Consider the following 11509-nt stretch of genomic DNA (forward strand, 5'->3'; position numbering starts at 1 on the left):
AATTAGGTATTTAGGCAAAGCAAAGTAGTCTATCTTCATGCTTTGATTGGTGCATTGAAATATAGCAACTTGCTGTTCTGTGGTTATGGTACTACTTTTCTCCAGCTATCAATTTAGGCAGCTCCATAAAGCAAAATATTGTCAAAGAAATCTGATATAACACAAAGAAATTTTATAAATACTAGTATAAAAATAGAAAGTTTTATTTCATAAACCACATAAAGTTTTAATGGTTGTATTTTCTAAGGTACCAGCAAGTGTGTGTATTTAGAAGTCTTATTAGCAATGAAATGTTTGATAAGTCAGTCACCTAATATTTTAAGAGGGAACATTCTTACAGATATGCAGAAAGCAAGAGAGATATTGCATGGACTCAAGCAATGGTAAGGGAACTCAATGCTTTAAAAATTATTGTTTTCAAACTAATGGCTAGTTTGAAACAACAGATTAGTTACTATTATAGTGCACATCTACAAAAGGATTCTTTGCTTCAGGTTTCAAGTTTCAAGAAAAAACACCCCCTTGGACCTGCTTTGATAAACAACATGAACCCTTCATTTTTAAGAGCAGAGAAAAGCAGTCCTCCTCAGCATTCCCTAGCACTTGAAAATTCAAAAAAGACTTCTACAAACAACTGCACAGAAGCCTTTTCTGGATTGGGTGAGTGCTACAGGCTCTTCCTTTTGAATATACTGGGGAATGCTAAGAGTAGGTAAGGTGCAAATAAATACTTTCCTTTTAGCAGTTACTAGTGCTAGATGAAAACGTTTCTATGCTTTGTTTCACAGATGTCATGTAGCTTTGCAGGTGACAGAAGAAAAAAATAACATAAGAGAAATTTTAAGATGCTAAGAAATATTCCTTCAAGGAAAAAAATACATTTCTTATCTTGATAGAATCACATCTTTCCTTTGCAGCATGAAAACAGTTTACTGATATAAATATGTAACTCATCAGTGGTGGGTTCCGTATCCCGTTCCAACCGGTACGGTTGGAACGGGCCCGGCGGCATCCACATGGATGCACGCAGCGCATATGCACATGCGGGCATGCGTCTTACCATCCAGCGATGCCTCTGCGATGCTCCAGCTGCTCTGCAGAGCGTTATGCAGGCACTGTACGCGCCATGCGCGTGCACAGAAGTGCCAATACTTTAAAGACAGGTAAGAAGCATGGGCGGGCAGGTGGGCCCTCTGGAGCACTGTACCGGAACAGTACTGGAGCATACCAGGCGTACCGCCTGCAACCCACCACTCTAACTCATCATGTATATATCCATGTATTATAGTTCAATGTATGAACCAGTGTTACATTTTTTAGTAGAGAGGATGTTTTAGAACCTAACAGTAGTTAATTATATGATTTCTGCCTGCTCTTTGAAAGTGTGTATTAACAGGCATATTCTTACCACTTTTTTGGCTACTTTGAATATTAGGTCTGGAATTGTGGTGATCAAGCTTCAAGAATTCAGGACTGTAATTTCCAAGCATCCAAAACTGAAACAGGCAGCTCTGAAGGAAGAACCAAGAAGAAAATTGAAAACAAGGGAATAAATATGCGAACAAATAGCTATTTTTAAATGTGATTTCCCCCCAACCCCATGCTCCATCTGTCAATATCAAGAACATATCATGTGTACTGTTTTCTATGCAATGAACAGATGCCAAGATACTGTTTATATTCCTTCCCTATTCCTTCCTGTTTTCCATCAACTAGCTTCCTGTATAAGCTGTAGACTTTTCTAGTACAATTGAATATGGACAACTAATTTTTGAATATCACTGACATGAATTAGAATTGTACGCATAACTACATTTAAATCAGCATCAGAAAGTTTGTGATTCCATTTTTCTCACTCTAAAAATTATATGAAATAGTACATTTTAATATTTTTGGCAATTCAACAGGAAAGTATGTAAATAAATTAAATCAAGAACCATGTCATGTATTACAGGACATAATAATAGTATGCAATTCATACTATTTTTGTTAAATGTCTAGGAAATCTTCTAATAGTAACCAACACCAAACTACAGCTGATCATGTGTTAATCAAATGATGACTAAATCAAAAGTAGAGTACTGTTCCACTGCAAATGCATCAAATAGCTACTGTCACAAATCTCTTGTGAAAACAAGGTGTTAGAAGTTTATTTTATGAAATATAATTTAAAAATTCATATGTTGATATATAAGTTTACCTAGTAAAAACAACTTTCTATTGTATAGGAAAAGCTTTCCAAAACAGCAAAACATATTAAAGCCTATTTAAAAGACTGAAACCTTTCAATTTATAATGTATAAAAAGTAAAAGAATGTGAGAATGATGAACACATGCATAGAGCTCACTGTATTCCTTCGCGTGCCCTCAGAAATGGCTTCGCGTGCCCTCAGAAATGGTTCAAGCGTGCCACTTGTGGCACGCCTGCCATAGGTTCGCCATCACAGCTCTAGTTTTTCATACACATGTATCTTAAAAGCATTCACTCATTTTAATTGTCAATAATATCTATTATGGTCTCTATAATATGTAAATTTCAGATCTAAATTCTTCATATTACTCTGTCCTCTACCTAATGTATATAACATTCTCATTTAGCAACTGAATTCCATTCCATGATTGTCGTTTAGTGAAATGGCCACTGAGTGAATCAAAATACTGTTATTCACTCAATGACCAGTAACTTTGATAAAAAAAATACACCAAAGTAAAATAAATTAGATGAGATAAAATATTAGATAAAATATAAAATAACAAATAAAAAGTGTAGCATACACTACTAAAATGGTGTGTTAATTCCTGTGCAAGTGTAAATCTAAAATGTTACTACAGAACCTATGAAATAGAAACCAAAACACCTAAAATAAGGTAGTTTTATTAATGACAAATAAAACAGAAATTGTCATTTCTGTGACCAGTTATGCTTATTTTAATTGTGGCAACACAGAATTTGGCTGCTGCATATGATAAAGTGTTCTAAACGTGTTCTGAAGATAGTTCACATAGAAGGTGTCTTGTCTGTCCTGGAGATTTAGATATTAAAGGCAAAATATAAGCAAACCTGATACTCCTGTGGAATTTACAATGTAATAACACAGGTGATCAAAATGGCTTTGATGTCCTTGTCACCACAGGGGCAGCTCTGCTCAGTTAATGGGATTTTGGAATATCTGCCTCGCAGCAGTATAGACGGTAAAATATTATTCTGGCATTGAAAAATGCTATCTCAGCTTGGGGAAAGTTAGATTTTGCTGATTCCTAAATGCCCTCATTAATCTAATTTCTGCCACGTTGGAGAAACCTATTAAGTCCAGCCTGAAATCCATATTTCTGATCACTAAGTGAGAGAAAAAGAGAACTGATGTGAAGAACAGTGGTTGCTGCCATCTCATTTAGATAAAGATACATTATCCTGTGCCTGAACCCTTTTGTTTCCTCATGGAATAGAAACAATTGCTTAAACAAGCTATCTTTTCCTGAGCTGTTCCCCCTCACACAGGGAGTATAGCATTTCCTTCAAAAGTGCTATTACTTAAGAAATTCAGCTCTGTGTCTTAATTAGACACCTTAGTTTTCTGACGCTGCTGCCAGAAACTGACCAGACCTTAATCAGCTTCACACTGAAGGCTTTTGTTATAAGGTGCATAAAATTTGTTCTTAATCTGCATTAGTTGGGAAATTATTTATTTTTTACTACCATTTATTACCATCATATTTTTGAATGGTCTCTAACCAAGGTTGTCGCTTAACGAGGAGTGAATGTACTGCAAATTATTCACATACAAAAGTGTACACACATTCATATCGCCAGCAAACATATCTCCTTACTCAATGTTGAACTATGTATTATGCATTTTATTCCATTTCATCATATATTTTACTTCCATCATTCATCCATCTTATTGCATTCAACAACCAACTTTCAAACTGCATTCACATTATGTAGCTGAAGCCAATTATCATGCACTTGTTCTATATCAACAAACATACAACCAACTTTTTCATAACTATACATTATTCAGTGAATATGTTATATGTTGTTCCTTTAAAGAACAATAACAAAAATGCCACATTATTAACAATTGTCTGCCTCTAATGCAGAGAATATTAACCTTGATATTAGCAGTCTATATTCTGATATTAGTAATCAAATCAGTATCTTAATCTTACTTCCTATTCAAATTAGAAAGCAAGCTGTTAACATTACTAGATGCTGAATTTAGTTATAGATATAGGCTTAATTTTTTAATGTTCATATAATAAATAGTTCTCAGTTTACGACTAGTCATTTAACGACTTCAAAGTTATGAGAATTTTAAAATCTACTTATGACATATCCTTGAAGTAATGCTGCCACAGAATCACGTGGGCATATTTCAGGTACTAGACAACTTGTTTGCATTTACAACTGGTTGCAATGACCCATGGTCATGTGACCATGATTTGAAATGGCTTTTTGCTGATTTCAGTGACTAAGAACAGAAGAAAAACTATAACAAACTTTATAAGTAGCAAGTAATACAGTAATGGCCCATTCTAAAAGATCATAGAAGATAAGGATGCTTCAGGTCTCTGATGCAACAATACCTAATTAGACCTTCTCTGTTGCTATGCCTGACCTTTGAAATAAGAAATGATGCTCTTAGCTTTCTGTAGAGCTTTAATGATCTGGCTTTTCCCCTCCAATGAATCTGTACTGTGACATGAATATATATGTTTTTTTTCTATTTGATTGTTCTTTTTCTGATTTTTAGAATATCAGTCATCAACCATGACAGCTTAAATAAATGACTCCAACAAATAAAAAACAAGATAAAAATTTATGTTACATAATTAATCCTACTTCCCACTGAAGTACTAATGTATCAATATTCTATATTAATTTAAAAGACAGCTATGAATCTCACACAAGAGTGAATTCAAATATTGCCAGGCAGAGCCTATTGCATTAAACAATGAATACAGCTTAAATGGTTAATTCCTATCCTTTTTCTATTGATAAGTATTTTAAATAACACTTCATGGACATAAAAGAGAGATGGGATAGAGGCTACACACAAAAAAAAGGTTAGGCAGAAATTTTCTTGAAAGTTAAGCCTGTCAAAATCAATGAATTTCCTAAATGAACATGTGGATGAGTCTGTCACCGAATAGTGAGATTTATCTCATTAGTGTATAACATAAATAATATTTTATTAATGAACTAACATTTAATACAAAACAGCACAAGATAAAGTAGATTAACATATTTTGATCTAAGAATACTGAAAAAGAACTAGTATTTTTTTTTGTGAGGGGATATGTATGTTTTTATATGAATGGAAAGCCCTTGTACATAACTGGAAGCATATCAGCTTACATTGCTTTTTCACATTTTTAAAAATAGTACTCTGGAGGAATAAAAATAATTGTGATATGTCTGTACTGCATGCCCAAAGGCTCGCCACATATATATTTTTTTCTTTTATATCCCCAATGTTTTACATTATTCTTGTTTTTCAAAATTACTTGTTTGGCTTGCCATTTCATTCTGAAAGGGCTCTTTGTGAAGTAGGAAAATAAAAGCTCTTCCTCTCTCTCCTCTGTGTCAAACTAGAAAGGAGACTGAATACACAGGTATTTGAAAAGGCTATTTAATACTGCCCCTTTTATTAGAAAGGAAACCCAGTGGTGAGAAGAAGTAATCAAATAATAATTAGCAATTGTTCCTCCTTTTCTCTGTCCCACAGCTGATGCTGAAAGAAAACAAGAAAGCAGGAAGTCTCCAGCTCCTCCCCTCATCATAACACTTTGTTAGTGAAAATGAAAAAGAAGTGTAGAAACAAGAGGGGGCATCACCAGCTTTTATTTATTCTTTCTTCCTTGGCCTTTGTGGGTAGTGCAGGGAGGAAAGATTTCGTTCAGGAATCTGCTTAGTGAAAAAAGGATAAAAATCTCTGGCAACCATCACCCTCGGAGCTAAGCAGCAGGAAGGGTTTTGAATATATCAGAAATATGCCTTATACTGAGTCAGAGTATTGATCCAATTAATTCCAATACTAAACACTTTTTAGTGGTTTAGAGGAGTGCTTTTCATCTTACCTGAACGAAGATGTTCCAATATAGTCAATATAGTCAACCACTGAATTACTATCCCCTCCCCACCGCATCCAACTCAGTCTAATTGAGCATTGCAGCCTAAGTTGCTTGTCTCCCATGATGCTCCCATGTGTTTCTTCAACAATATCAAATTCCAAACCAGTATCAGAAAATGTAGCAAGCTGGCAATGGGTCAAGCTGCTGCTCAGCCAAGACTAAACCCATTGCATGGTTCTTCACCTGCTATTTGCCCTTCCCATCCATGCAGGAAAGGGAAGCCTCACTGGTTGGTGTGGACCAGTCATCAATACCTGCCTTTTCCTTTTAGGGCTTATTCCCGTCTAAATAGCCCATCTTTCTTTTGATTCCCCAGAAATTTGTTCAAACAAAAATGACTTCACAATTCTCTTCTCTGACATTAACACAGATACTTCCTTTTTACTCCTCTGAGGATACAGTTCAGTTAGTCTTCGCTTATGACCATAACTGGGACCAAGAACTCCCTTGCCAAGCAATGTGGTCATTATATGAGATATTACATGACTGTGACTTGTGATTTTACTGCTGGCGTCTCCACTGACTCTGCTTGTAATCATAAATGTTCACCAGATGTGAAGCACCCAAACTTGATCACAGGACCATGGGAATGCTGCATTTATAAAGTTCAGAAAGTCACTTTTTCAGTACCATAATTTTGAATGGTCAGTTAACAGAGCAGTCATTAAGCGAGGGCTTCTTGTAATCAAAGCAATAGAGAAGTTAGTTTTCATTCATTCCTATCTTTCTGAGTAAGTTAACAGAAACTCTGTAGCAGGAAACAATTCACAGTTCGGCTTCACAACATTAAAGCAGCTCACTTAAACGGAGATGAAGCGGGGAAAAAGAAAATAAATAAATACAATAACAAAAAAAGGAAACTGTAGTTCTGTAGGCTGGGATGGGAAAGCTAGGAATATGTTTTACCCACATGGGAACAAAGATGAAGAGAAGGGAAGATGTAAAGCTTGGTGTATAAGGGTGTGTCAAATATATATTGGAAATGTAATCAATGTGAAGGTATTTTTACCATCTTTGGTAGACATGCAAGACAGCTATGAAATGTAGGGTTCAGATATGTACTTTAATTAAGAGAATTCTTAAAATAAATGTACAATTGAAATCAGATGTATTTTTAGGTTTGATAGATTTTTTAAAAAACCATGGGGTTTTGTTTTTATATATGACAGCAGCAGCAAGACTTTTGCTGAGGGAAGGACTTACAAATTCCCACAATAGAAGAATGAATGATAAGGTTAATGAACTTGGCAGAGATGGCAAAACTAATTGCTTTGATTAAAGAAGACTTAGTCTAGCTTTGTTTCTGCTTGAAAACCTCTTTTGGACTTTTTGCTTGAAACTGAAAGAAATAATTATAAACCGTAAAGGGAGGGCTCAGTTTTGAAAAAAAAAAAAAAAGATTTGGATAGGAAAGAACATTATGGACTCCCACTTTTTACTTTAAAGAGACCAAAAGTGAGAGAAGCAACTACACTCACATTATTAACATACTCTGACCCTCAAATAAGATTGGGTCCAACCAAGTGAATCCTTCATAAAACCCAGATTGCTCTTGGAATTACATATAATGCATTCTTCTTGTTGCATAGGCCGAGTCATGGAATGCAAAGCAGCATATTATAAAATGAAAAAAAGCTGATGGATTGTATAGAAGTAGTGACTACAGCTTTAACACATTTCTCCTGTATAGCATAGTTCTGGGAATGAGTGTTAAGAGAAGCATATCAATTACAGGAAAGAAATATCTTATACTACCAATCCCTCTTGTTCATGTTTTCTGGGCCCTGTTCTTTCAGATAACAGCAGTACCAGTATATTTTTGTTCACTCACTCACCATTCCTCTTATTAACTGATGAAGCAACAGGATTGTGGCAGGGGCACCATTCTCTACCAGGTAAATCTGGACTCCCACCCCTTCTAGGTAGCAAAATGGTTCAGCTACAGCTCAGTAAACTGAATTTTCTTGGAGGGCAAGTAACGTGTCAGAGGCCTGTAATATACCAATTTCCTGAAATTTTCTGGACAGGAAAAGCTATGTAAATCATGGCTGCTGCTGTCTAATTTCTTGCTTGCCAGCTTAGCCTCACTTTTTGGGCAATATATGCAGATATTTAAAGGGAACACTGAGAGTGAGTCAACCAAAAAAATAAGGTAACTTGTTCAGTTGCCTCATCTTATACTATGCAGAACAAAGAAGAAAGAGCAAACAATTAAGAGAGGAGTTATCAAGAGAAGACTTTATTTGGAGGAGGAACTGTCAACCTAACTTGCTCCTTAACCTTCTTTTCCTTGGTGATAATGGACCCCTGAAGCGATTAAGTGTAATCCTCCCAACACCATTCAAAATGATAGTACATCTGAATATATAGATAGCAAGTGACACCATCCTTCTGAGATTTCCCGGTATGCTGTCTAGGTAGAGAGAGAAACGACAACTGCTCTTGCTTTCTCAATGGGCAGCACTGAGGCCAGCCCTCCTTTTCCTGTTATAACCAAAGCTGCACCCTTAAAAGACAGGAACAGGAGTTACTGCTGCTTTTGCTTACCTATTTCTTAACTCAGAAGCAATAAAATCTTTGGAAAAACTAAAGGAAAAAAATCTCACCTTGGAGAGAGAACATTATGGGGAGGATTTCCTGCCAAGAGATCCCTCACCTTCTGTTAGTTTCTACTCTATCGAAAATTTAAAAAGGAAATACGATGAGATTCTATTCACTGTGTACATCTCTCTCATCTATGATTGGTTTAGAGTAGACAAGATGATGACTGAAATATGCTTGACCTCTCATGTAGTTATCAATTTATTTATTTTTCTTCTCTGTTGGCAGAATAGAAACATGTCCATTCAAAGGCATGGTTTATTGATATCATATAAATAAAATCCCCAAGACTTGAAAATGATTTACTTCCCCTATACCTTTCCTAAACAAAATCCTGTTCTCTGAGACTGAAAAGGGTTTTTTTTTTAAAATGGGTGCAAAGGAATGCCTTTCCCTGCTTTGCCCTCACGATTTTTAAATCATTTTGCCCCTAAAAGTTGTCCCTGTAACGCCTCCGAGGGTAGATCGGAGTGATCTACCCTCCGATCAATCATTCCAGTTGACAGACAGAGCACCACCAGGTCTGTCGGACGAGCTGCCAATGGTAAGAGGAAAGGGCACACAGCGCCAAGGGAGAGGCAAGGGATGTAGACCGAACCGGGCGTTAACATATGCTCGTCCCTACCGAGACAAGAGCCCGGGTCCAGCCGGCCCGACGATGCCTGCCGACACCCGGCCGGGGATCCTTCAAGACGGCCAGGACTGGGCTCTGTCCCCACGGACTCCACGGACCGCGACGGGCTCTGCGCAAGGGCTACCGGGGGCCCCTTTCCAGGCACCCGAGCGCAGAAGAGGCGCGCCGCGGCGACAGGGCGGGGGGAGCGCAAGGACAGGAAGCCGCCTTGGGGCCAAAAGCGGAGCCTCTGCGGTACCCGCGCCCAGCCAGGAGGCCGAAGAGCCGACGCGATGCCGGGGAAACTTTCCAGGCAAACCGCCGGGTGGGGGAGGGTGGGTGGGGGCTAAAGCCCTAAAGGGGCGCTGCTCCTGCCGCTGTCATCGCTAAGCCCCCTCGGCCGCCCCGCAGAGAGCCTCCCCCCTCCGCTCCCGCCTCACCTCCTGTGGTGCCCCCGGGCGAGCCGCTTCGCGTCTTTATCGAGCTCTCATACCCTCTCGAGCCGCAATGGCCTCCCTCAGCGCCTCACAGGCCGCACCAGAATCAGGCATGCTGATGAGCACCCGTGCCACCCAATCGCCGCGGACGTTCGGCAGGTGTCTACCAACCAGCTTTCGGAGGCGAGTCCGAAGACCACTATATAAAGTAGGCGCGACAGGCGCCTTCCTCTTAAAGAGGGTGTGGGGGGCGGCGGCGGTGGCGGCGGCGGCGTTCCTCGGAGGTGAAGTTTGCATCTGGCAGGCTGAAATGCCACACGCCTTGTGCGTGACTTTGGCTAAAACGAGTTTTCCGATTCAGTTGCTCAGTTTAAAAGTACATCTCATGACTACTGTCTGCTCCCCGGTAATCGTCCACTTTTAACAACAACAGAATTAGTACATATCAACATAAGAGTACAAGAAAAATTGCTCTGCTTTTAATGCATTAATTTAGTTTAGTTATGGCATGAGGTAGGGTAAATGCAAGTAGGATGGGCAGAATTAGCCATTGTAAACTGCTGTATTTACCTGTAGTTTTCTCAACCACCATTTCTGTAAGAGAGTATGTATAAAGTGATATACTCGGGCTAGGTTCACATAATAGTCTAGTTTAAAATGTGATTGGATATATTGTGATACAGTGTGCTACCTAATGACAGATGTGTCATTGAAAAAAGTTGGCATATATGGCTCTTTTTAGGAAGTACTCAAATGTCCCTGAAGTGTTGTCCAATTGAATATTTTGATCATTAGACTAATAAATTACTAATTCTTTTTATTTACTTATTTTCCCACTTATCTTACAATACTGTAATCCTGGGTGGTTTATAGCAAAAAAACTTTTTAAAAACATGAGTTCAGACAAGGGGGGGGGGGATTTAACCCATGGAGCTCTACAGCTGCCTTTAAATCTCTGGCAACAATCTATAGCGCCAAGCCCACATCTCCAAAACTATGAATACAAAATCAAGGCTCCTTTCCTCAAAACAGCACAAAAGGTCTTGCAGCCATAGTTTATCCCTGACTGATCATTTTTGTACAACAAAACATAAACTAGGAATGTAACTCCATGAGAAATTTATCACTTTTGGTGGAAACTCTGCTTAATGCTTCTTTTAAAAGAAAATATTAATAAAATCATTGATTTATGGACAGTAGAGAATGTTTTTTGCCAGCACTTGAAGCTCCTAGTTTGTTCTGACAGTGCCACCTCTACATTTGGCTACCTGGCAGTAGGCACAATATATTTTTGGCAAGTAAGGCAATGGTTATTTGGTATCTTTCTCTTACCATAACAGGAAGGACCTGCTGTTTGTACCACTCTGCCCTCTCTATGCAGGGTAAATGATTTGTCTTAGAACAGCTATCTCATCCTATTGCTCATTTGTGTTCTCACTCCCCTAACATTAGGTAATGGTTACTTCTCTCTTGAAATGCTCATTTGTCTTCTTTTGCTTCAGAACCAAGGCAGGGGAAACTATTGTGCCTGCCAGAACATGCTTGATGTGGTGAATAAAAGGTGGTCTTCCCTGACATGAGGTAAAAAGGGAAGGAACAAATGAAAATGAGCAAGCATAATACGGTTGCTGATTTTAACAGCAGTCATCATCTCTTCTGATCCCATATCTTCTTGCTCGTTGGTATGAAGAATTAGGCTAGCTGTTGCATTATCCTGAAACAG

The 11509-nt window shown here is 38.2% G+C and overlaps 1 protein-coding gene across 7 annotated transcripts in view; it reads right to left on the reverse strand.

Annotated features, from left to right (window-relative positions):
• The window catches only part of MAPK9 (mitogen-activated protein kinase 9), an 84505-nt gene extending 74268 nt beyond the window's left edge, over nt 1-10237 (reverse strand). For 4 of the 7 annotated variants that reach the window (XR_014174433.1, XR_014174434.1, XM_081942003.1 and 1 more), the window contains exons 1-2: nt 9790-10237; nt 1409-1511 (exon numbers count right to left, since the gene is read on the reverse strand). The gene's annotated coding sequence lies outside the window, so the exon portion shown is untranslated. Of the gene's footprint in view, nt 1-1408; nt 1512-8741; nt 9302-9361; nt 9673-9789 lie in introns of those variants that run through there. The other 3 variants (XM_081942005.1, XM_081942004.1, XM_081942006.1) reach the window with 3 other exon arrangements.
• Nucleotides 10238-11509: the final 1272 nt, after the last annotated feature.

The sequence above is a fragment of the Natrix helvetica genome (genome assembly GCF_964273705.1).
Source record: "Natrix helvetica genome assembly, chromosome: 1".
Lineage (NCBI taxonomy): Eukaryota > Metazoa > Chordata > Lepidosauria > Squamata > Natricidae > Natrix > Natrix helvetica.